The following is a 26,707-nucleotide window of genomic DNA, read 5'->3' on the forward strand; positions in this document are numbered from 1 at the left end:
AAAGCGGCGCACACTGCGCTTATCGGTTGGCATGGGAAAAGCAGCGACGGCGGCTGTCTTATCGGGATCAGGGCTCACCCCCTTAGCGCTCACGATGTGGCCCAGAAACTTCAACTCCTGGAAAGCGAAGTGACACTTTTCGGGCTTGAGGGAAAGACCGGCCGAACGAATTGCGGCGAACACGGCGCGCAGGCGCCTCAGGTGCTCTTCGAACGTAGCGGAGAAGATGACAACGTCATCCAGGTAGACGAGGCAGGACTGCCATTTTAGGTCGGCAAGCACGGTGTCCATCATTCTCTGGAAGGTGGTAGGAGCCGAGCACAGTCCGAAAGGGAGCACCCGGAATTCGTACAGGCCATCCGGTGTAATAAAGGCGGCCTTTTCCCGGTCGCGCTCGTCCACCTCGATCTGCCAATAGCCACTACGTAAATCTAGTGACGAGAAATACGTGGCGTGGCGTAGCCTGTCCAGGGAGTCATCAATCCGCGGCAGAGGATAAACGTCCTTTTTGGTGACTTTGTTGAGACGCCTGTAATCAACACAGAACCGTAGGGTGCCATCCTTTTTCGCCACAAGAATAACAGGCGATGCCCACGGGCTCGTCGACGGCTGTATCACGTCGTCCTGGAGCATTTCTTGAACTTGTCGGCGAATAGCGTCGCGTTCCTTCGAAGAGACCCGATAAGGCGGCTGGTATAACGGTCGCTGGTTTGCGTCAACAATAATGCGATGCTTTGTGAGCGGAGTCTGACTAACTTTAGAGGTCGAGGCAAAACAGTCGCGGAAAGAGTCGATAATGCTCTCCAGGCAGCGTTTCTGATGAGACGGGAGGTTCGGGTTGACGTCGGTCTTTATGGGAGTGGTCGGTGCCTCCACTGATGCCGGGATTTCGGACAACGCGTGCTGTCCCGCGAATTCACAAAGTTCTTCGAAATACGCAATAGCTGTTTTGCCAGGCAAACACTGAGGTTCAGAACCAAAATTGGTCACCAGAAGTTCGGTTCGCCCACTGTTCAATTCAATAATTCCGCGAGCAACACAGACTTGCCGAGCAAGGAGCAGCGAGATGTTGGTTTCAGCGATGCCACGAGTGCTGGGGCTGTTATCGCACTCTACGGTAACAAACATGCTGGCTCTTGACGGGATTACTACCTGGTCGGCACAGACGCATAGCTTAGCCCTGCGTGGCTCGGTATCGTCGTCGACAGGGCCTTTGGTGGAAAACGACACGATGAGCTCCTGTAGATTGATAACGGCACCGTACTCTTGAAGAAAATCCAAACCGAGTATGAGGTCCTTGGAGCAATCGGGTAACACAGCAAAGCAACCAGGGAAAGTAACTCCGCGGATCTGGATTCGCGCACCTCCACCCAGCACCTCCACCAAATATGTCACCGACAAACGGGTGAAGAAATAGCCCAGGTTCTAATTAGACGAGGCGGGCGTGCCAGCCAGCAGGCAGCTCGAGCGAGGAAGAAGACGATCTTCGATCACCTCGAATGCCCAAGGCTTGGCAAGTCCCTGTTTAAACAGTTCGGCCGCGGTACGGCGCCACTGATTGGTCGGACGGTAGCATTATATAGGATTCCACACCCTAGATGAAGACCCGCGCAGGAAAGCGCGCAAAAGAAGGCGGAAACACGGAGGTACTGCCTCCCTTCCTTTAGATGTTTGCAACTTCACTGGGCTTCCAGAATGGAATGCGCTGCCCCCAGCCGGCCGCGTTGCGCCTTGGGACGTGGCGCCCTCCTCCTCGTGCCCGCAATGCGGTAAAGCGCATATTTCAAGTACGTATGCAATGCCATAGTCGCCACAGAGATGCCGTTGTCGAACTAATAGTGTGCATTGGTGCATACAGGTATGTTCTTTGTAAATGGAGGGGACTGGCTCATTTGCGGGGACGCCCGCAGAAAGCTATGTTTCCCCGGTTGTATCGTCTGAGAACATTGGTACTTAAACACTTGAACGAGGAACTTGTCGTAATCGGGGAAGAAGTCTTCCTTCTGCGCTGGCCGACGAGGTTCTTTGACCGTCGGGAGCAGAAGAGTGACCGCGCCCATCCTTCCGTACTAGGAAGGTTGCCGAGTGTTCGTAATTATTCCCAGCACTGTAGATAGGCACGTGCTGCAGCTGCATAAAGCCAGCTTGTGCAAACTTAAACCACGGAATTGAGCAAGTAGGGCGTGTTTTCGGGCTAGTTGGTTGAATACTTCCAACATGGCAGTCGCGCGAAACACACACACACACACACACGCGCGCGCGCACGCACGCACGCACACGCACGCACGCACGTACGCACGCACACGCATGCACGCGCACACACACACGCACGCACGCACACACACACACACGCACACACACGCACGCACGCACGCACGCACACACACTCACAAGACAGGGTATGGGACGATAGCAATTACAACTGATTTTATTCAACGGACACAGCACATATATCAAGGAAATAGAACGCACTTCGAGCATGCGCAGCGAAAGGGGACAACATACGACAATCAGTAGCACGCAAGGCCAGAACTTGCATCGTCTTATCGAGGAAGGCTACCGCACTATTTAACTATTGCGCTCGTCCCGTACCCTGTCTTGTGTGTGGGTTTCGCGCAACTACAATGTATGAAGAACTGGCCAAATTGTGCTGTTATTATATGTATAACCTAGGCCATAGTGCGCATTTGTTTCGAATATTGTGTATGTTTTTTTCTAACACCCATTGAAATCACACCAATCTTGAGAACCGGGTGAACGTGTCCTTTGTACTGCAAATTTTTTGGAAATAAACAATTCTCTTAAATCAGCGGGTGCTGTTGTGCCGCCCGTCTCTTTCCATCATTCTTCACAACTCCTGTCTGCACGTGGCACCATAGAGTTTCTTACTATTACCTAGAGGGAAAGCTGGCGACCCCTCTATGGGAGTTTGCATAGAGGCCCCTCGTGACCAGTTCAGCCGCCATGGGCGCTCAAAGCATCATGGGGCGGTGAGCTACTTGTAGCGGAACTGCAACTTTTGGCCAAAAAATAATTAAAAAATAAAGCTGTTTGATAGCTAGAAACGTCCTAGCATTCAATATCTTGTCTTATGATTGCAACAAACAAGCAGAAAAGCATTTAAGTGCAAAGTTTGCCCAAAATAAGAGACTACTCGCTCTCCTATTGGCCAAGTATTGAACATTATAAAAACTAATATTTCGTGCTCAACAGGCGCGCTCTTAAAAGGAAATATGTTTTTTAAAAAAATTTAGTTGATTAAATACTTCAAAAGGTTTTTAACGGCATTTTGGAAAACTGAAACCTATTTTTGGCGTTGGGTGTCGTTGCGGTTTCATTACTATGGTTTTTACACACTGCATTCGAGCGAAAATCGTCTGCGCACACACTAACAGCGTTTTCGGAATGAAACATCTTAGTAGTGCCACTCCGGGTTCCCGAAAAATTACGACTGTGCCGCAACAAGTAAGCTCACCGCCCCATGATGCTTTGAGCGTCCATGGTGGCTGAAGTGCAGCGCCCCCAGCTTTCCCTCTACGTAATAGTAAGAAACTCTATGCGTGGCACCGATTGCGACACAGCTCGGCAGTGACGTCATCACTTTCTAAATTTTGCGTCACCCTGTCACTTCTCACGCCAGCGGCCCGGGTTCGATTCTCATCTAGACCCGAACTTCTCTCTCATGTCGTCATATGACCGATGACGTACGTCACAGCGGCCAACTTCCGGCGACAGATTTTGCGGACACTTTCGGCGTCAACATCGCCATCTAATACCTTGACACTAGTAAACTGAAAGAAGGCCCAACTCAAACGACACTTGTCTTGGGAGGCACTGAATTCTGGCCCAATAATTGCGAGATCGCGTAAGCAAACTTGGCGGTAATAGGTATGTTCGTCAAACGGTTTTCTTTTGCAGTTCAAACAGTCATTTATGAAGATGCTTGACGACGTGGGACATTTAATATTCTCAATGAAATGACACGCTAGAAATTACTATGGATCTCGCAATAAAAATACAAACAAAAATTTATTATACAACAGCCAGGTATCCAGAAAGCCTTAGGGAAATGAGCGCCTCTTTAGTACTAAATTGCATTTCACAGTGTGTACCCCCCCCCCCCCTGTTAGATCTTTCCAAAGTGCCCACCAAGATCGCTGATGTTCCACTATTCGGCTATGGTTGTCGAAGAGGCAAGGATTTCGTCCGTGTTTTTTTGCGTGTTCCTTCTCTGTGTGTGTGTGCTTCTTCGTTGCAATATGAATAAAGAATGTTACCAACTTGCCTAAAAATGTGTTTTACTCAAGGCAAGGATATTTGGTGCAGCAGATCCAGTCACCGATTAACGAAAACCTACGTGACTGCGAGGGCAACAAGTGAACAAGTGGGCGCGACGTTCGTTGCTGCAGTCGCACAGACGGGAACCAGAGTTTAGGGAACGACTTTCCTCTTCCTTTTCAGACAGTTGGCTGCCCTGCTCGCAGAACCTCTGCGTCAAGGCTGCGCGCGGGCCCTTCATTGATAGTGTGTGCGTCATTAAGTCGCCCTCTTCTGACGATAAGTGCACGAGCTGCGACTGGTGCCTTGTCCGAATTGTTGGTGAGCGCATGCTGCCCAACCGGAAATGGACACAGAGGGCGAATCGTAGTTGCTAGAGCACCGTACCGTGCTCTAAGGACACAGTGACAACTTTTACTGCAACCGAAGATTTTTGTTTGTTAGACATGGTCAGAAGACGAAATACAGACAGCGCCACCACCAGGCATTCTTCTCTTCGTGTATCTCTGAGGCTAGGCTAGGCCGCCATCCACTATCAAATGGGGTTCACATAGTCGCTTTTAGTCGTAACGTCTGGTGTGGAGTGGAAGGAAAAATTTTCGGCCCTTAAATTTAATCTTTCGAGTAATCATTACGTATTTTGCTGTGAACAAGAATCGGTGTAGTCAGAAAGTGCCACAGATTGGATTTTGTCTTAAAACAAAAATTAGATCTCTTTATCCTCGTGTTCCTTAAGGACGCGAGCATTTCTCCTGGAAGCTTCAGTCCACCTTGGGGTCATGTTTATGGCGTCCTGAGCCTTAGCCGTTGAAGGGGCCGTGGCTGGCGTACGCTACGAACGGATTTTGCTTTCTGCACGTTAGAGAAAGTGACTTCAAAGAAAGGCACAGTTCTTGACTAACGTGGAAAATTGGGCGTGTTGGTACATGTCTTGAGCAAATAAGTAGCAGCGCAAGGATACGAGGACTAGACGAGACAACAGCGCCGTCCTTGTTGTCTCGTCTAGTCCTCGTCTCCTTGCGCTGCTATTTATTTGTTCAAAAGCACAGTTCTTATTTCCACTGTGATGCTGTCAGTACAGTAAGCCGAATCGAGAGGTGTTTTCAGTTGTGATCGCGTAGGCAGTGAGATTCGCTTTTATGAACCCATGGAACTTCTCGCAGCCCCAAAACACAGGGAGGGCTCGGAAGACGGAAAAGAGAATAGCGTCGAGTGGTACTTCCACAGCCAGCGCCCCTGCTACCCTCTGCGACCTCTCAAGTCCGTGTAGCGAGTGTGAAATTGGCTGAGCGCATCATTATCTGCAGCGGTGTAAATTATAATCAGCGGCTTAACTGTACAGTTAGCAGATGTATATCCGCAAGAGCACTTCACTCTGAGGACAGCTCCTTCTCTCACATTCATATATTTCTGTTGTTTAACGTATGCTGGACCTTAGAAAACGAGCTTTTTGTTTCATGCAGCCTCCGTCCGAATGCGGCTGCCACAGCCGAAACCGAAAACATCAGCTCACGCTTTGTTGCAGAACGACACGTATGCCTTCAGCAGAGACGTTGGATTAAATGTCTCCTACCCGAAATGTAAGCAACAACTACAACAGCCACAAAACGTACCCACAGCGACGAATGCAGGAAACAGAGTGCGCACGAGATAAAATAGAACGTCACTTTTTGCAATGCATACAGAAACTAGCCATTCTAATAAACTGTTCGCAGCAAGAACCAGCCTTGTGTTTAACTACACCAACTTTCAGACATTAAAGTGTTCTTTCTTTTTCGAGCTTAGAACACAGCTATGTTATTATTGAGCGCTCATAAACGTTCGAAAGCTGACAGATAGAGAAGATTCACTTTTTCCTTGCTTTAAAAGGAATGGAAGAACATGTTAAAAGCGAAGATAAAAGAGAGTGCATGAGTCGCTGGCGTCGTAATTTTCAACTCTTAGCCGCGGGCGTCAGGATGAAATTCCTTGGAGGGCGTAGTGTACTTCGTGACGTTTCAAAAGATATGGCGGCTCGGTTATGTTTCAGTACGTATAATGACTAGCACATAGGCGAGGGTTCTAAATAAGAAAAGTAATACAATACAAATCAAGAACGGATAAGGCAAGGTGACGCAATCTCCCCAGAGCTATGCAGCGTGCGTTTACAGGAGGTACCCAAGGACTGGATTGTAAGATCTGGGAACAAAAGTCAAGGCGAAAATTTTAGCAATCTTCATTTGGCTGGAGACATTTCCCACTTAACTGACTGGGAGGGGGGGGGGGGGTGAATTGCATCGCATGATAAAGAATTCAAACACTCAAAGGAGAGCGGTGAGCCAGAAACTAGGCATAGGTAATGTCATTAGCAATATAGATAAGATAGTTAAAGTAGCCGAAGAGTTTTACACAAATCTATACAGTAGTGATCAGAATGTTACTGAGAGAGGCGGTAGAGCACAGCAAAGGGACATCCCGCCAGTAGTAAAGGAGGAAGCAAAGAAAGCCTTAGGAGCAATGCAAAGGGGGAATGCAGCTGGTGAGGATCAGATAACAAAATGGAGGAGAGATTGTGCTCGAAAAACAAGCCACCCTGTACTCGCAATGCCTTGGGACCTCGAGCACACCTAGAGCTTGGAAAAATGCTAGCATTATCTTTTTTTTTTTTTTTGGTACCTGCATCGCCTTTCAGCATTACAGCAGGGGGGCAGATTCACATTAAAAAAACAAAAAAATCATGCACTTAACGCGTGAAAAAAGGCATCATTAGGTAGAACATTAACAATATGTGGTGGCAAAGCATTCCATTCGCGAACTGTTCGCAGAAAAAATGAATAACGGAGTACGTCAGCTTTAAAAGGAAATTCATGAAGCTTTAAATTGTGGTCCCTTTGCTTCGAGACATAGAAAGGCGGCTTCAAATATTTTGATCCGTCTATGCCAGTCTTGGAATAGAAAATGTTATGCAAAAATTTTAATCTCAGATTTCTTCTTCGAGTTTTAAGTTCTGGCCACTGGAGATTCCTTTTGCTTTCCGAGATACTGAGTGTCCTGGAATAGTTTCCAAGTACAAAGCGGACTGCCCCATTTTGAATTTTTTCCAATTTGTCAATAAGTTCTTGTGTGTGCGGGTCCCAGCACACTGATGCATATTCGAGTACTGTGCGGACGCGAGTAAAATATAGCTGTTCTTTGAGATGCTGTGGAAGGTGGCTGAAATTTCTTAACAAACCTAATATACCAGCAGCTTTCTTTACGACGTAATTAACATGCTTTGACCATCTCAGGTCAGCAGTAAGATAAACGCCTAAGTATTTAAAATTCTGTTCTTTTTTCAAGGCCGCATGGTTTATAGTGTAGATATAAGCAGGGTAGGAGCGCTTCCTCGAAAAGGTGACGTGTACACACTTTTTAGTATTCAAAGTCATGTCCCAATTTTTACACCACATGGCTATCTTATCTAAGTCGTCTTGCAGGCTTTGCACATCAAGTGAACTATCTATAATTCTATAAATCATGCATTCGTCTGCGAACATTCTGAACGAAGAAGTAACATCAGCATTAATATCATTTATATACAACAAAAAAAGAAGTGGCCCCAGAACAGAGCCCTGGGGGACGCCTGAAGTGACAGAACCATAGTTCGAGCATCGACCACCAACAACTACACACTGATGCCATAGGGATAGGTATTCAGAGATCCATACAATGACTCATTCATTCAAATTGTAGCTGCGTAATTTAGAGACAAGGAGATCATGCGCAACAACATCAAATGCCTTCTGGAAGTCCAAAAAAATGCAATCAATAACTTTCTCTTTATCAATAGCAACTGCGATATCATAAGTAAACTCAACCAACTGTGTAGAGCAAGACAAACCTTGGCGAAATCCGTGCTGAGCAGGGTTAAGTAAATTATGTTTAACGAGGTGCGACATGATAGAACTGTAAATTGCATGCTCCATTGTCTTGCAAGCTATACTTGTTAGAGACACTGGCCTATAGTTTTCTACCAAATTTCTCGGTCCACTTTTATGGATGGGCACAACACGAGCCAATTTCCAGTCTTTTGGCAGAGTGCCTTCTTGCAAACTCTTTTCAAATAATCGTGTAAAGTACAATGACAATGTATCAGCGCAATTTTTGATAACTGCTGCTGGTAAATCATCTGGGCCGCTTGCAACCGACGGGTTCACATTGCGCAATAACTTGCGAATTCCTGCTGTACTAAAGATAACTTCCGGCATCAGATCAGCACTTGCTGGAATCTGTAAAGCTCGCGAGTGGGATGAAGTAAATACCGACAAGAAATATTTACTAAAGGTGTCAGCCTTACATGCGTCGTCTTCAATGAGCGTATCACCACTTTTTATCGTTGGTACCGAGCAGTCATCTTTGCCGCGACTGCGAACATGTTTCCAGAATTTCTTCGAATCCTGTGCCAGCCTGTCTCCAAGTGAAGAAAAGTAAGAAAGTTTCGCTGTTCCTGCTAGCGATTTAAACTCAAATTTCAACCTTTTTAGTTCAGCTAGATTCCCAGGGCAACGCCTTTTTCTCAGTTTCAGATAAACTCGCTTTATTCTTTTCGTGAGAGCGCGTAACTGGCTTTTGAACCATGGTTTGTTTTTAGCTCTTCTAGGAGATATAGTTTGCGTGGGGATGAACATATCTTGTAGCTGTAAGAGTTTTTCTTTTAGAATGGTCCATAACTGCTCAGTACTAAGTTCATCAGCCAAAGTATCGAAAACCAAAAAATATGATTCTAACTCTATGTTAACTCTATGTTAATGCACGTCGTCCATGAAGGTAGGCTCCGAAGACGTTCCTCCAGCAGTCTGGCACGCAGATAAAACCTGCATTAACAGCAGAACAGTTCAGATGGGCATTGCCATGTCGCCGGAAACATCATGGAATTCAAGAATTACAGACTGATCAGCTTATTGACTGTTGCCTACAAGTTATTTACTAAGGTAATCCCTAATAGGGTCAGGACTAGAGCACTGCACGGGCCTCAATCTGGGGCCCGGCCCGGGCCCGAGACCTAAAGCCCGAGCCCGGCCCAGGCCCGCGGCTTCAAGCCCGGGCCCGGCCCAGGCCCGCTAAATTATCGCTCTAGCGAGCCCGGCCCGGCCCGGCCCGTGAATCCCGGAGTGAAGCCCAGCCCAGGCCCGGCCCGGCCCGTTTCACAGTAACGCTTGAGGTACACTGCTCACTCTGAGCAAGTAGACTGCGACTAGACCGATAAGGAACTGGCCGACAAAGGTCCTGAAACCACAATTTGGCTTGCAGAAAGTTGGTTCTTTTTAACCCAGAAGGAAGTGATTAAGAGTAGTGCTCGCCAGGCCCTCTTTTGGACAGTGATCTCGTGTAGGTGCACGAAGATTAACTCGGAAGTTCCGAAAGCGCAATAAAAAGGGCTGCATACGCGCGTAATAGACCACTTTGCATTCCGCCATGATTTTAATTAGTTATATTTTGCTGCCCGGAAGAATAAACATTAAAGCTGCCTAGCAAGCAGTGGGATGACATTTTTTTAGTGAACACGATCTCAGAGGTTGAAATCATAGCCGAACTGGCTGCCTTTCAGCAGAAATGAAAAGCTAAAAGACCTGAGTATTTTATGGTGCGTGTTTTGAAGACTATAAGCGTCCTAAACTTTGGGATGATGAATGATCAATGGCCAATTAAGACCAGTTGAATTTTACTCTTACTGGTGGAGCAGAAGATAACGTGCGAACGACGTGATAACTTACAGGGCGAAACCCTTGTCATGAAAACCAGGCTGAAGAAGCGGGGAGAGATAGATGTGCTTATTCGATGAGATTTACGAACTCTCGCGAGCTTTTGTGGCTATTTCATTTACTAGACGTTCCGGTCAGCTCATCAAAAAGAAAACCAAACGCGCTTTAATTTGTGAATTTTCTCACATGAGAAAAATATAGGTATAAAATTAAAGCTATGTTTCTGGGGCTTAAGGGCCCAAGGGGTGTCAGGCTGTGAGAGATGCCGAAGCAAAGGGCTCCGGATCATTTCGACCACCTGGGTTTCCTCAACGAGCAATGATACTACAAAGTACATGGCTGTCGTGCTTGCCGCCTAAACAGAAATGCGGCCGCTGAGGGTAGGAGCAAACCCTGGTTCCCCGGCTCAGTAATCAAGCGCTTTGACCACTAAGCCACCACGGCGTGGAAATAAGGAAATAAATAAGTCAATGAATAAAGTTTAGTTTTTTCTCAGCGCGTACTATAACCCATAGCTCATCCGTGTCGCTGCTCCAATGTCGCAGTTGTGTACTTCACTCTGCAATAGTGAATGAATAGTCGGACACCAGGCGTTTCTGTACAGACCCAAGCTCGACTCGCGCCCGCAGCTTTCAGCCCGAGCCCGGCCCAGGCCCGCAACTTCAGGCCCGGGCCCAGCCCAGGCCCGGTAAAACAGATCATGTCATCAAAACAGCCCGAAAGCCCGGGCCCGGGCTTTCGGGCCGGCCCGAGCCCGTGCAGTGCAGTGCACTAGTCAGGACAACCGTAGACTGAAATCAACCAAATGAACTGGCAGGCTTTTGTAAAGGTACCCGACAATAGACCACATTCACAATATCAATCAGGTGATAGAGAAATGCGCAGAATATATCCAGCCCCTATATATAGCGTTCATTGATTACGAGAAAGCATTCGACTCAGTAGAAACCTCAGCAGTCATGCAGGCATTGCGGATTCAGGGGGTAGAAGAGTGTTATGTGAAAATATTGGAAGATATTTATAACGATTGCATAGCTACCATAGTTCTCTCTATTAGGTCAGCAATAAAATTCCATAAGGAAAGCTGTCAGGCAGGGAGACACGATCTCGCCTATGCTATTTGCTGCCTGTTTACAGGAGGTATTCCGGGGCCTGAAATGGTAACAGTTGGAGATAAGAGTTAATAGAGAATACCTAAGTAATCTGTGATTCGCTAATAACATTGGCTTGCTAAGTCATTCAGGACATAAACTGCAAAGCATGATCAATGGGTTAGACAGGCAGAGCAGGACGGTGGGGCTAAAAATTAACATGCAGAAAACCAAAGCAATATTCAACAGTCTAGCAAGAAAACAGCAGTTTGCAATTGGTGGCAAGGTGCTGGAAGTAGTAAGAGAATATGTCTATTCAGGGCAGGTAGTGACAGCTGATCTGGATCATGAGAGCGAAATAACTAGAAGAATAAGAATGGGGTGGAGCACATTCGGCAGGTTCTCTCAGATCATGAAAGGCAGTTTACCAATATCGCCCAAGAGAAAAGTATACAACAGCTGTATCTTACCCGTACTCACCCATGGGGCAGAAACGTGGAGGCTAACAAAAAGGGTTCGGCTTAAGTTAAGGATAACATAGCGAGCTGTGGAAAGAAAAATGATAGGTGCAACAATAAAGAGATCGGAAGAGGGCGGAGTGGCTGAGGGAACAAACGCGGGTTAATGACATTCTAGTCGAAATCAAGAAGTGGGCTTGGGCAGGGCACGTAATGCGAAGGCAAGATAACTGCTGGTCCTTAAGGGTAATGGAGTGGATTCCAAGAGAAGACAAGCATAGCAGGGGGCGGCAGAAAGGTGGGCGGATGAGATTAAGAAATTTGCGTGAATATGGTGGCCGCAACTGGCAAAGGACAGGGTTAATTTCAGAGACGTGGAAGAGGCCTTTGCCCTGCAGTGGGCTTAGTCAGGCTAATGATGATGATGACTGGCGCACAGCTTCGTAAAATCAAATGAAGATGCGAAGACGCGGAAAACAGACATAGGTGATCAAATCTGCTGTTTTTTGGCGTTCCGGACGAGATGTCTGAAACCTGGTCGACGTCAGGAAATAAAATTATAAATCTCTGTACTGAAAAACTAGGGGTAATCTTAAAAATACACAAATTGAAAGATTGCATCGTCTACGGCAGTTTCAGACTGAAGAATACAGGAAATCATAGTAAAACTTACATTTTTTAAGGATAAACAACTTATTTTCGAAAACGGAAAAAAGTTTAAGGACACCGATTATGCAGTGCATGAGGACTTTTCACTACAAACACGGCTCGCCAGGAAAAAGCTCTTGAAATTTGCTAAATCTAAATAAACGGCCTACAAACTCAACGTAGACAAACTGCGCATAGGTGATTCAGTATACATGTATGACTATAACACTGACCAAGTAACAGAAGTCTCAAAATAGCTAAGACGCAGAAGCAATGCATGTGTTACCAAAAACCCAATCCAGCCGCCTATGGATAGCATTCCAAGCCCACCTCTCCATTTGTCATTCACTAACATACGCAGCCTTCTTCGTAAACGCTCCAAAGTCTGCTCATATCTTGATAATAGCCACTACAATATACTACTTTTAACAGAAACATGGTTGCGTCCTGATATCGCTGACGAGGAAGCTCTGCCTGATAGCAACGAATTTCAAATTTACCACAAAGATAGAATAAGCAAAAGGGGCAGTGGAGTATTAATTGCTGTTAATAATAACATTTTGTCTTTAATTGTTGATATCCCATGCGAACTGGAAATCATATGGGTATTAACAACATCCCACCTAGTTAACACTGTCTTAGGCATCTGCTACAGGCCCCCAGACTCCCCAGCCGTGGTATTGTCGCTGATCTACACGACAATACTACGGCCAATCGAACTAGATTTCCTAAATCTGACATTTTCTTGTTCGGCACAGTGATTGGTTGAACTCATCTTCTCATTTATCTGCCTCTAATGAGTTCATGCAGCTAACACTCGACTTTTCTTTTGTCCAATTAGTTGACGCTCCGACACACGATGCTAATATTTTAGACCTTACTTTAACATCTGCTCCAGAGAGGGGTAGCGATATATCTTATAATGACAGGTTCAGCGATCATCCGCTTCTTCAGTTATCGATAAATGCTCCTCATTACTCACGTCACGCCCAACCAAAACAGATACTAAATTATAGAAAGGCTAACTTCGACGCTATTAATCGTTGTCTCGCGCATTTCTCCAAATTTTTGTTCGTGATTTTTCATCCCAGTCTGTTAATGAAAACTTGACTTTGTACAAGGAAAAATAGCGAAACTTGTGCGCAAATACATTCCGCATATAACATTACGGGTCATCATACCTAAACCTTGGTATAACAATTCCTTATGAGCATTAAAAAACAAGAAAAAATGCCTTTTCAGAGCCGCGAAGCGATTGCGCACTGATTATGCGCAAGCTGCACATAGATTGTGTGAGATATCTTACTGCCATGCCATCCGGAAGGCCAAAAAATTTTTATCCCAAGACCTTCAATCGCTCATAAAAAAATAACCCCGAAAAATTTTGGAAAACAATTTCCCCATCACGCACATCGGACACCATTTCATTGCTTGATCAAAACAGATGTCCGATACCTCAAGAGAACTGTCCAGCCACGTTTAATGACTACTTCTCATCAGTATTCACTACCGAAGATTACTCCAACCTACCTCAACCACAAGAACTAAATTACCCATTCATGACTACAATAGATATAACAACAGAAGGCGTAGCATCTCTAATTGACAGTCTTAAGGTTCCAACTTCCTCAGGGGTAGACGGAATAAATACAAAAATTCTCAAACACACCGTACATTCCTACAGTATCATTCTCTGTCATATTTTCAAGCAATGTTAGCAACTGGCGAAATTCCTTACGATTGGAAATCGTCAAATAATCCCTGTTTATAAATCTGGCAAAAAAACACAGTAACTACCACCCCATATCACTAACGAGTATCCCATGCAAGTTACTGGAACACATTGTTGCATTTAACATTGCATGCCATTTGGAGAACAATTTTTTTTCCCACGCCAGGTCGGATTCAGAAAAGGGTTTTCCTGTGATACACAACTAATTGAACTTACTAGTGATCTATTCAAAAACATGGATGAAAACTACCAGACTGAAAGCATATTCATTGACTTTTCCAAAGTGTTTGACCGTGTCGCCCATTGTCGCCTTATAGCTAAAATATTGTTGCTGAACTTCGACTCACTGCCTCCTGGATCCGGAACTTCATATCTTTTCGAAAGGAGTTCACGATAATCGACAACTTTTCATCACCCCTTAGTGAAATCACTTCCGGCGTTCCTCAGGGAAGTGTTCTCGGCCCCTTATTATTTTCAATTTACATAAATGACCTCCCATTGCATATTACATCACCAGTCCGACTATTCGCCGATGACTGCATAATTTACCGTCAAATCCGCTCGACCACTGATCATGTAATTCTTCAGCAGGACCTTGAATGCGTAACTAAGTGGTGCACATCATGGCAAATGACACTTAATACTGAAAAATGTAAAATCATGGCAGTTAGCCGGGAGCATCCAAACTCGCTATTCACTTATTCCCTTAACAGTGTCATGCTATCCCGCACGTCTTCTTATGATTACCTTGGCGTTTATCTGACTTCAAATTTATGATGGGTGGAACATTTTAAAACATAACTGCCAAAGCATCACGCATGCTTGGCTACCTGAAGAGAAATCTTCATAGCGCACGTGTTTCTACCCGCAAGCTAGTATACTTAACATTTGTCCGTCCCCACCTAGAATATGCATCAGCTATCTGCTCACCACATCAGGCTTATTTAATTCATTCCCTCGAAGCAGTTCAGTACTGTGCAGCGTGTTTTATTTCTCACGATTACAACAACCATTTCAGCGTAACAAACATCAAGTTATCTTTATCGCTAATAAGCTTAGAGACACGTAGGGATATCGCACTTCTTTGCTTACTACAGAAACTAATAGACAGTCGTCACGCGTCTATACTGCCACTTACACGCCCAATGTGCACTTCACGTCGCCTACATAATAATCTAAGCTTCCAACGTCTATTCAGCCGAACACTCACGTTTAATTCTTCTGCTTTGCCATGTGCTATCAAGTGTTGGAATGGTCTTCCAGATTGCATTGCTACCATGCAACCCATTAATGTTCAAAAACAAATTGACCACCTTTATGCGTCCATGATATAGTACATAAATTGTGTTCGTAACGTGTAAGCTGAATCCATGCAGCGCCACTATTCGTTTACTGTTTTTCTGCTGGGTCAATATAATATATTTTTCTTTCAAGTATGTTTTAATAATTGTTTGCAGTCTAATGTATTTAATATTGTTTACTTTTGTGCTTTTCCACTTTGTACCATCTTTTGTCTGCAAAATATTGTCACCCCTCCCTTCCCCAAATGTTCCAAGTGTGGAACCTGTGAGTTATTTGTATAAATAAATAAATCTGCTCGGCGTACAAGGTGGCAATCGGACTGCCCCAGTTTGCCAGCACACAGCGTCTGCTCCAACTCGGGGTATACACCACCCTCACAGAGCTTATCGAGGCACACAAGACTGCCCAGATACACCGCCTCTCTCGCACCAAACACAGTCGTTACATTCTCGGCCGTCTTAAAATCAACACTAAAGGTGACATCCACCCCCTTCTCCCCTTTCCACTGGAGTCTATAGTTGGCTGACTGTCAAACCCATGGCCAAGAACATGTTGCTCGGCCACCCCGATACGCGCCAACTCAAGGCTCCGGCTCTGGACGACACATACTCCACCGACGAGAATGCCATGTACATGGACGCGGCGAAATGAGACTTCAACACATATGTGGCCTGCGTAGCCACGCCAATCGCCACCCTCATCAACACTGCCACAGTGCGCACACACTCTCCCACTGCTGCCAAAGAGTTCGCAATCGCGCTGGCCATCGCAGATCCCGCACATATACGAGTCTCAGTGACTAAACGAGCCATTCAAAATTTCTCGACGAACTCAATTTGTCTACCTGCACACTTCCTCTGCGGCTGCCCTCTCGACCACACTCTAAGCTTAGTTTGGGTACCTGCGCACGCGGGGAACTCTGGGAACGAAGGAATCAACCGTTTTGCCCCAGGCCTAACCAACCGGGCAGCCGGCTCCTCAAACTCGGATGCTCTTGCCGAGGCCCCCCTATCCTATGCGGAAATCACCAACTACTACAAGGAGACAAGACGCGTGTACCCGTCTCCCTACCCCAATCTCGAATGAGTGCAAGCCACCATGCTTCGCAGACCGCAGACCAATTCCATTCTCAGTCCTTCTAGGCTAAACCTCATCACTGACAAAAGTTAGAGTGGGCGATTAAAAGGAATGAAAAATAATAATGCCCCGCCCACACCGCTAAAAGCACAACGAGCTGAATATAACCCCGTTTGTTCTAATTGCGACCATGGAGTGCTTTCCACTCAGGCACACACCGTCTGGGGAAGCGAGGGTAACCCGCCCCCACAAACATTACTGCCAGCTCCCTACTCTGAGGGTTAGATCCAACTTCCTGCAAGACCAGACATGAAGACACCACTCGCACTCGTCTTGTGGGCTCAAGACGTTGCCCCCATCCTGGGGGCCACACTCAGCCCACCTGCCTTAACTGCCAACCCTCAAGTGGCAAATAAAGTTGTTCTCTCTCTCTCTTGAACTGCAAAAACACGTAGTAAATGACACTGTTGGTCCAATGTTTCAGGGGAATCCCCCAAGGGTGATTTTTTATTAAGGGAGTAATTATACTCATTACCACTCACCCAAGCGTAGCCGTGTGGCTACAAAGGAAAGCCATACAGGTTCCACAAAAACTTCATAGTCAAAAGAAAGTTCGTCCTGGTCCGGGGTTTAAACCTGGCACCACTGCCTCATCGGGGTAGTGGCTCTACCGACTGAGCTAACCGGGACAGCTAGTGTGTGGAAGTGGAAGCGGTGTTCAACTAGCGGTTTTGGGGAATCTTAAAGCTGCAGATGAACTGCAATATGGAAGCAATTACAGTAAAAGCTCGTTAATTCAAACTTCAAGGGAACGGGAAAAAAGTTTGAATTATCCGATGTTCGAATTATCGAATGGCCTCGAAAAAACTGAAAAGAACCATTTGCATTACGGTATATGTACCATATTTACTCGCACTCGCATAATAAACCCACCCACCCCCAATTTTTGCCTAAGAATTTGAAAAAAAAAGTGTCAGTCAACGCTTCCCTCTGTTTCCACAGTCACGGTCCACGATGCATTTCTTGGCAACGCGCCAAGATGCTGCGCAGCGATAACACCACGGTGTCTTTCGTTCCACGTTACCTCTAGTGCAAAGGGGGGAAGTGAACTTGGCAGAGTACCAGTGCTTAAGTTGTGCAAGCCTCGTTTTCAGTACGTTCGCCTTATCGGGCCATGAGCAATTGGGGCAGACGCCGTCTATTGCCACTCAGTCATTGGAACACGTGATAGCAGCAAACGCCTTTTGCAGCGAACAATGCTAAAAGCCGGCGTCATGATCGCGGCTGATCGCGTGCTTCTGTTGGCGGCCGATAGTGGAAGGATGGACGACACTCACAAAAAAAGTTTTTCGCACGTTATCTGTAGCGCCCATCCGAAGTCATAGCCTTTCATGGGCATTGGCTGGGACCGCGCTGACAGAACTTATTCGTATTTCCGAATTAACAGGCCTCGAATTAACGAGTATATACTTGCGAGTTTCGAAGGTTGCGCAGAAAAGACGGTAGGCAGCCGCCACCGCGGCCACCAATACCTCTACCCTCCGGCGCCACCGGCCGCCGCACTGGTGATGACGCCATGTAGGCTTTACCCACTCTTCCACGGTTTTATCTGGTTCCATCTTCTGTCCCCGTTTAGGAAGTGAAAGCCTCTATGTGGAGGTGCTTTTTCTTTTTTTTTGGCCACGTGCTGCGTGCCAAGCGGCCCAGACGCGGTGGCGCGTAGTTCGAATTATCCGTAGTGGAACCAACTCGGTTTCAAATTAACGGACTTTTTTATACACAGATCTCTATGGAGCTTGGCCGGACCAAGTAGTGTAGTTCGAATTATCCGAAAATTCGAATTATTGCGGTTCAAATTAACGAGCTTTTATTGCAGTCATTTGCATCCACCCAAAAGCAGCCTTATGGCTACAAAGGAAGTATGGCTGTGCGGGGATGGTAATTATTAGTAAATTGGGAACTCATCAAGCTCTTACTTGCCACACTATGTCAATCCTCAGCACTCAAGTATTGTCACTCGGGACAGTTAAGGCATAAACTGATCTAATAAAGTGCTTAGTCACTTGCTCACCTCGGCAAGCCATTACAACGCTCTCTTATGAATAATGTGTTCTTTGAAAACATTCTCCATAATTTATTTCAAGTATTATCGGAACAGATTTACACCACACTTGCATTTAGGCTAACTTGCACACTGTGCACAAGCTAGGTCTACCTAGCTAAATTCGTGCATTGCTAAGCTAAACATGCATTAGTGCGCCTATCTATGTCAAGTAGTCTCTCCTTTGTGCTTGTCCCTTATCGTCCCTTTAGCTATGCAACAAAAAGACTATAACGTGGCTCAGTGAGAATGCTAGTAAACCATGTTGACGGGCTAGTTGGTCTTCCATCTTGAAACTTGGAAAAAAACCACCTAGTCGCAAATAATTTCACAAGGACAAAAGAGACGAGGAGACAACGGACAGGTGCCTATCCGTTGTCTCCTTGTGTCTTTTGTCCTTGCGAAATTATTTGTGACTAGGTGGTTTTTTTTTATGTTTCAAGAGGATGCTACGTGTGTATGCTTATACATGCAACTTATATATAATCAGAATATTGGCAACTGGGTTATTGGTTCATCTTAAACCTGAAAGCCATCAACTTCAAGTTGCAGCAAAGAGATGCCAATAAAAGACACAAGCCACCACTGCTTTTGTGTTTCTCTTCTACGTTCTTTGAGCTAGCTTCAATTTGGCCTTTTCTAAATTTCTAATGCCTATTGATGCCTCACTTGATTTCTCTGATCAAACAAATCTCTGATCACTGATTCGAGGTGTGTGCCATCTAGATGCACAAGTGCAGCGTCTGCCACTGATTACCCGTTTCGACTACCGGACGTGGGGGCAGGAAAGTCCAACTTTCCCCTCCACAAGTGTGGTCTTTACTGATTGGCCTGTAATGCAGGTACACACTCTTTTATAGTTTCTCATGTGTCCTAGAGACTTTTGTCCTTGACAGTACTTCAAGCATGTCAAGAACCGGCACAAGACATTGTTCAGAAGACAGCAAAAACAAAAAAAAACAAAAGGGGAGAAGATGCAGTGCGATGCTGCAGCATCTTGCCTTTGTGTAAGCCATTTTCAATGCCTCATTAAAGCAGGGCCACGCCAAGGCTGGCATAACTTGACGATATTGAAACTGATACTGTTCTATTTCTGCATTTTCTGCCCTTTGTCACTGACTGAAGTGACGCCACGCACAAAGTTTGCACTTCTTCATTGTCTCAACCACAGTGATAAGAAGGGTGGTGGGGGCATGAGGCAGATTCAGCCCGTGATGAAGGCTGGGAAATATAGAAATGATATTGAATTGGTATGTTATAGGGAGTATGCGTCAATGTCACGATGGTTGCAATTTTGTGGTTCATGCATCATAGCAAAAGCCTGCAGGCTTATATGAATTGCCCCCTGCTTCGGCTTGCATTGGCGAAACTACACGCTGTACCACAAAATGGTGTCTGTGACGTCACGTGAATACCTCCTATGCGAGCCAAACTAGCCCGATTCGATTTAGTCACTCACCACTGGTAATGGCCGCCTTTATTTTCCACACATCCGCTTTCATCTTCTCGGGGTCAACCAGAACATCGGTCACCTTGATTCTCAGGGATTCACCTGCCTGCAAGGAGACACACAGCATGCACTTCTCACTCACCATGATGTCCCATGATGCAAGTGATCTCAGCAAACAGAAGAAGCATGCTCCTTCCAATTCATGTGCGTGTCAGAGATGGGAGCTACACCACAAGCTTACCTCAGAGCTCTGGATAGCCGCCCTACTAAAACTACTTCCAGCTTCAGAAATAGAGTACAGGTTATAGAATCCATCTTGTAAGTGTGCCTAGAACTTTGTTACCACACAAGGCAACTATCTGCCTGCCTAATACCAGCTTTGTTCACACCTGAATCCCAGTCAGTCGTGTAGGGCTAACTTAACACCACACAACTGTTGATGTTATTAGACACCAGGTGTCACCTGACCAGCTCCTCATGTAATATAGTTGTAATTCATTCTTACCATTTTGGAACGTTAATCTCCACACGCATGATGCTTTCCTGAATTTCCCACGGAACAGGCCATACGTGAAGCTTGAAACATGCTCAGACAAAGGCACCCTTCAAGGCAGCGAATCCATAAACTACACTTTAGCTTATACCTGCTTGTTTGACAGAAGGACTCCCTCAGGCTTTAGCAGTTGCAAAGAAACAGTGGTCATATTTCCATGTAATTAGAGGCAGCAACAGGATGGAAGGACACACTGTAGGCACTGCCACTGGCAGACAGAGCAGCTTTACAGAAAAATGAAGCTTCTCGTTTGCGTTTCTCTAACAAATTCCATCCAATGGTGGCCAATTTTCATGACCTTGCAGCGTGATCTGCTTTGGCGGCGCACCCAAAGCACGCTTTGATCTCGGAGGCCACGGCGTGCGCGTAGCCTCCACGATCAAGCGTTCCGCGATCGTATTCGCATTCCGTATTCTGGACTAAAGACTCGGCACAGATGAGTTTCATGAGCTCAGACTACGGTTCAAGTTCATGCGGCTGAAGACATTCAAGAACAGTACGAATTCGAAAACACGCGAGCGCAATGTGCCGACTCGTACAGAATTTCAGCGTAGCAAGTTAAGAGGCTCCCTTTAAGCTTGAATTTCGTTTTGTTTGATCAAGTTTTCGATCTCTCCTGCAGTTTGATTCAATGAGGTTCTACTGTACACATTATATGGTGGCTTGGGTACTGGCGGCGAGTGCGAACGAGGTCCGAAAAATCGAGTGGTCAGTTGCGGTGCGTCCGAAATTTCAAGCGCTCTTACACATTGGCTCTATGGGCCATGTCGCGGTGCCGCGAAAAAGTCCGCATAATCAAGCATGTTCAAAAAATCAGGCGTCCGAATTTTCGGTTGTCGACTGTAAACGAGATCAAGGTAAAACTACAATGCATGCAACAAAATGGCACTCAGCTCCTAAAGGGTCGAAAGTACCCCACATTGCTGCCAACTCCACAAGTTCCTTGAAAGCAAGCGTTCTGAGTTTACAAGCCAGTCGGTGGAGCAATTTATGACCAGCCTCTGAATTCATAAAAAAATACATCTGACAATGGCTGTACTAAAGCCAACTAAGAACATGATTCCCAATCCCACACTTCCTTAGGCATGCCCTGCATTGCTGCCATGTCAAGTACAAAAGTCTACTTGTGCAGAGAGTAACTAAATTACATACAATACCTAACTTGCAATAGTGATTCAGCACCTGAAAGAAGCAGAAAACTGAGTGAGTGAAGGTTTTTGGAAATAACCTTTCTGGGAGAGATTACAGACAACACAACCACTGAGGAAACAGCACTAGAAGGAACATAAGCAAAGTAATGCATGCTAGTCCTGAAGCAAATCTAAGATCAGGGTTTTTGGCTACCTAGACACATACGGTAGATCGCTCTAAACTTGGCAAGGAAAACGAAACTGTGAGGGTGAACTCTGCAGACAAATCTAGCTTGGCAACAACCAGCACACATATTTCTCGTCTGCAGGAGAATTCTACAGGCAGGCAAAAGAAACACCAATGGAAGCCTTCACCTATGTTGCTATGGCAAATCTAGTTATGGAACACATTGAGGAACAAGCTCTCAGATCACTCCAGCCACAACCAAATTCTTTCCTTAGGCATGTCGAGGACTGTTTCTCAATCATCAAGAGATCCCAAATTCAAAGTTTCCTCCCTCATTTAAATTCCATTGCAGCGATTATTCAGTTCACACTAAAAGTGGAAAAAAGGAAACTTCCTTTCAGTTTTGGATGTCCTCGTAACCCAAAAACACAGCTCTCTTTAGTTCTTCGTCTATTGCAAACCAACCCATTCAGGCCTATATCTGCACTTCACTTCAAATTATTCAATAATCTACAAGACATCATTTGTGAAGACATGATTACGAATAGTTGAAACACAATGCAGTACAGTACCCAAAAAACAAAAACCTGTCATTCAAGAACCTTACCATAAACGGTACCCACAAATTTTATTCAGATAACCATTCGCCTCCAAAAACCCAACATGTGCCAAGAAATCAACCAATACCAATTAACCCCACCACAAAATATGTCACTCTTCCTTATGTCTGAAGGTTCCAGAGAAACTATCACCGGTATCCTGAAAAAGGTGGCCTCCGAGTAGCGCACATGCCTACGAACATGGTGGCGGTTTCCCCACCTGCTCCCAATGACTGGCCATGGAGAGAGCTTGAGCACTGCTTACAAGATTCTTTGCGCTGACTGCGGCACAAGTTATGTAGGCGAAACAAAAAAAAACTAAATAAAGAATTCGACAACACAAAACCGAAGTATGCAACTTCGCAAGAGAATGCAGCCTAGTAGCCGGACATTCCGAATATGCCGACTCTAGAATAAACTTTCAAGAAACCATAGCATTCGGAACCAAAACAAATGAATGGAAAAGGCTCCTATTCGAACCTATGCATATTCAAACTACCCAAAACAATATCAACCGCACAAAGGGCAACCTATCCTTCTGTGGAAGTGCTGACTTTGCTCTGCAGCTCACAGAAAAAGAAAATACACTGGCAGCTATCCCCACACTGACTGGCACTGTTACAGCCGTAGACCATAGCAGAGCCTGTGTCAAAACATCCTCGCGCCCCCTCCCACACCCATCACAACACCGCAGTACTTATTTTCTGCCTGCCATGTACTTAATGACACAAGGCCATAGCCAGAAGAAGGAGCCAAGCTGGCGCCAAAACGTCAGCATTTTGAAATAAAAAATTTCCGGTTGGAGATGTGTCACAGTTTACCACAAGTTATCAAACCCAACCAGACAGGCAACTCTATCAAAACATTTAGTTTTACGGTGTTGAACAACAATGAATTCACAACAGTCAACAACCAATGCCACTATGCACATCGGAATACTTTCATGCTCAACCATCCCCTCAGTGCCTAACAGCAGCACTTCCTCAGGCAGCTGACGAGGAGAAATCCTAACCAGTGTCACATGCCTTGTGTGTAGTGCATGTTACCAAGCGAACACAGGTGTCTTCTGAAAAACGGCACTCGCCACAATGAGAGCATGCATACATCACTAACACACTCATCGACGCCCTGGAAGCTGTGCAGAATAGAGCAGCGCGTTTTATTGTGCGCAACTATGATCGTGCTTCCAGTGTCACAGAAATAAAAAATAGTTTATTGCTAACCCCTCTTGCTCTGCGCAGAAAAGTGTCCCGTCTGTGTCTGTTTTTTAAAATTTACAGCATGAACTCTACTCTGAAAGAAGCATTGATCATAACACCAACATATGTTTCATCCCGCATCGATCACTTACGGAAAGTTGGCGTTCCTCGTTGCCGGACAACATCCTGCATAAATTCCTTTATCCCAAAAACATCGTCGGAGTGGAACCACCTACCACCACATATTGTAGCTGCAAAGGACCTTGATGAGTTTAGGGCACTGTTGTCATTACAATATGGTTTACCATAGCCTCAGTTGGTTCACTTCGTTTTGTATATTGTGTATTTAGCCCTGTTCCTTTTTTTTTCGCATGCACTTTGTTCTGTTAATAGCCTTCTGCCATCGTACCCGTTCAATGTTTCTAGTTCATATCTTTGTGTTTCCATGAAATGTTTTTTGACTGTTTTTGTGAATTTATTCGTTTTGGTGTTGGTGTTCCTAATTATTGTATTGTTTCGCTTTTTTGAATCATGTATTTTCGTGCAGCTAGTTTTTTTTTGCAATCATGCGTATCATTTTTTCTAGGCATGCCTATGTATGCGTTACCCCCCTTTTTTGTAATAGTTTCATTTTATATCTATGTACCACTCCCCTCAATAATGCCCTGTGGGCCATGAGGGTATCAGAAATAAATAAATAAATAATGAGTTGTACTTGGTCAGGCTCAATTACACACCAATTACCCACAGGCCATCAGCATCGTTCCTCCCTGTAAAGCACGCCAATGCTATCAATCTACACTTCAGCCAATCAGCGAATGCCGCCATACAATTTCACCATTGGGCCACATAAACAACACAGACATAGTGTCAGAGAAGGGACTGCATTGCTTGGTGAAAAGCCTGCGGCAATCATTACACAGTGTGCACCTTCGATGGTTGAATCTAAGCAAGCCATGCTGCAGACTAAAGCGGCTGCACTCATCATGTGCTGCTATATGACGTTGCCCAACACGCAAAAACCCACTGCAGTAGCCCAGCTGGTCAAGGTATTGTCCTTATGATCTGTGCAGTTGGTGTGATTCCTGGTTGTGGTGGCCACAATGCAATGGAGACCGAATAAGAATTTATTGCCCAAGTGCTGCGCAGTGACAGCGCAAGTTTAAGAGCCCTAGACAATTTCAATCATTCTAAAGCCCTCTAGTGTGGCATCTGTGACAGCCCACCTACAGCTGTGGGAAGTTAAGTACCACATACCAAATCATACACTAGCATCGTATAATGTCAACCCATGTTAAAGAAGCCCAAGTAATAAAAATTATTCCAGCTTTCTCCACTACAGCGCACCACAGAGCTGATATGCACTTCAGTACAGCCAAACAACAACACACAAGAACTAGCACTAAAAGCCGACAAATGTGCAGGGACTCTTGCTCACACAATCCAGAGCTTCAGTTTGCTCCACCACAGAGGAGCACATCATTGCTGCTGACTGCGATGAATTGTGCTGACCAGGCCACTAGAGCCATCTTCATGTGGGCTTGCACAGGTGGTGCCTTGCTGACTGGCTCAAAGTGGATTCACAGGGATGGTGTAGCTGATGGCAGCATACTCGCCTGGCACTGCCACCGCTGCCACTCTCCATGGGCTTGTCAACGATGCTGGGGAGCTGGCTGATGTAGCCTGCATTACATAGAAGCAAACAGAAAAGAGCCCATGAAAAAAAATATAATCATAAGAAACACTGCAAAGAACTGGTAATTCAGGATCTCTATACCGTCCCCCCCCCTCCCGCCCCCCCCAAAAAAATATTAAGGCTTGGAGCCCTGAACTTGACCACTGCAGGTGCCGCATTCTTTCGGGTTACCTCCGTTAAGTTAATAAGTTAAGAATCATATACATACTTGATCTTTCTCCTTTCATTCCATACATGCTTATAGATTATTATCCAGGCATCAAGATGACTGTCGCAATAGCACTTTTGAAAGCTTGTGTTACTCAGCCCCCAACTATCTAGTGTCAGAACATTACATACCAATTTCACCATTCCATTACTTATGAAAGAAGTAAACACGGTAATCAAATACTTCTGTGAATGCTCTCTGGTGTAAGTACTATGAATTACCACCTCTCCATTTCCATTGGCACATGCACCATATGTTGGCGGCTCGTTGACAATTTTCATTTGTATGAGCAGTATTATTGCTATTAGATGAGGCTATACGACCACCACACAAGGCATCAGTTGCTGCACAGCTGAGCAACTGAGAGAAGTATTGCTTTTACGATGCTGCCTCCAAAGTGTGCGGTTGATACTACAATATCACAGTGAGGCTCCATTCTTATCCTCATATGAGCCTTATTTGAAAATCTTTTTCTTGGCTTTCTTGAATAACAAGAAGCACGTAAAAACCTTACCGCAAAACAGTTGGGGACAGAGCGCGACTTTCTGCAGTAGTGGTTTGCGCCTCGTCCTGGCCATTATCCACGTATTGGTTAACCCACGAGTTTGGAAAAATATGATTTTGTAAAAACAGGTCGGCTTACAGACGAGTAACTACATTAATAATGCAAAAGTGCAAGCATTCATAAATGAGACGTGGAAACTATATGCACATCTGGAATTAAGACGCGATTCTAGATAGTCGCAAGTCCATTTCGAGGAGCTGCAGATACCAGCGTTCCCCAGAAGTTGCAGGGACTGTGTTGGGCTGCATCTCGTGAACAAGTTGGCAGCAGCCAGAACCACATTACCATGCGCAATGCGCTCCCGCACATGTGCCCCACTTTGTGGCCTGCATTTCTTTTCAGGTTTTTGCCACAATGACAAAAGCCAATGACCTCCACACAAAAAAAATGAGATAAAAAGAGGACATTAACTAGCAGTCAGGTACCTGATGACCAATCAAAACAGAAAAATGTTTACCTGTTGACCACACCGAGAAATGCAATAACACCATGTTTTAACCAGGACTTTTTCTTAAAAAGAGTCTGAGAAAAGTAAGCACAGTACAACAGTGCAAGTGCACAGACTTCATAACATGGCTCAGTGAGAATGCTACATGTGTACGCTTATACATGTGACTATTATACATTCAGAATATTGGCAACAGGGCTGTTGGTTCATCTTAAACCTGAAAGCGATCAACTTCAAGTTGCAGCAAAGAGATGGCAATAAAAGA

General features: G+C 45.4%; 1 long non-coding RNA gene and 1 pseudogene across 1 annotated transcript in view; both read right to left on the bottom strand.

Annotated features, from left to right (window-relative positions):
- Positions 1-8,919: 8,919 nt before the first annotated feature.
- The window catches only part of LOC149357242 (uncharacterized), a 55,737-nt gene continuing 37,949 nt past the window's right edge, over positions 8,920-26,707 (bottom strand). Inside the window, exons 5-7 of the long non-coding RNA XR_016289892.1 lie at positions 24,964-25,208; positions 19,867-19,963; positions 8,920-9,110 (exon numbers count right to left, since the gene is read on the bottom strand). This is a non-coding gene — a long non-coding RNA (uncharacterized LOC149357242). The remainder of the gene's footprint in view (positions 9,111-19,866; positions 19,964-24,963; positions 25,209-26,707) is intronic.
- LOC149357243 (uncharacterized) overlaps positions 25,057-26,707 on the bottom strand; it is a 42,264-nt pseudogene continuing 40,613 nt past the window's right edge.

Source organism: Amblyomma mixtum, chromosome 3 (assembly GCF_055824585.1).
Source record: "Amblyomma mixtum isolate Tamu chromosome 3, ASM5582458v1, whole genome shotgun sequence".
NCBI lineage: Eukaryota > Metazoa > Arthropoda > Arachnida > Ixodida > Ixodidae > Amblyomma > Amblyomma mixtum.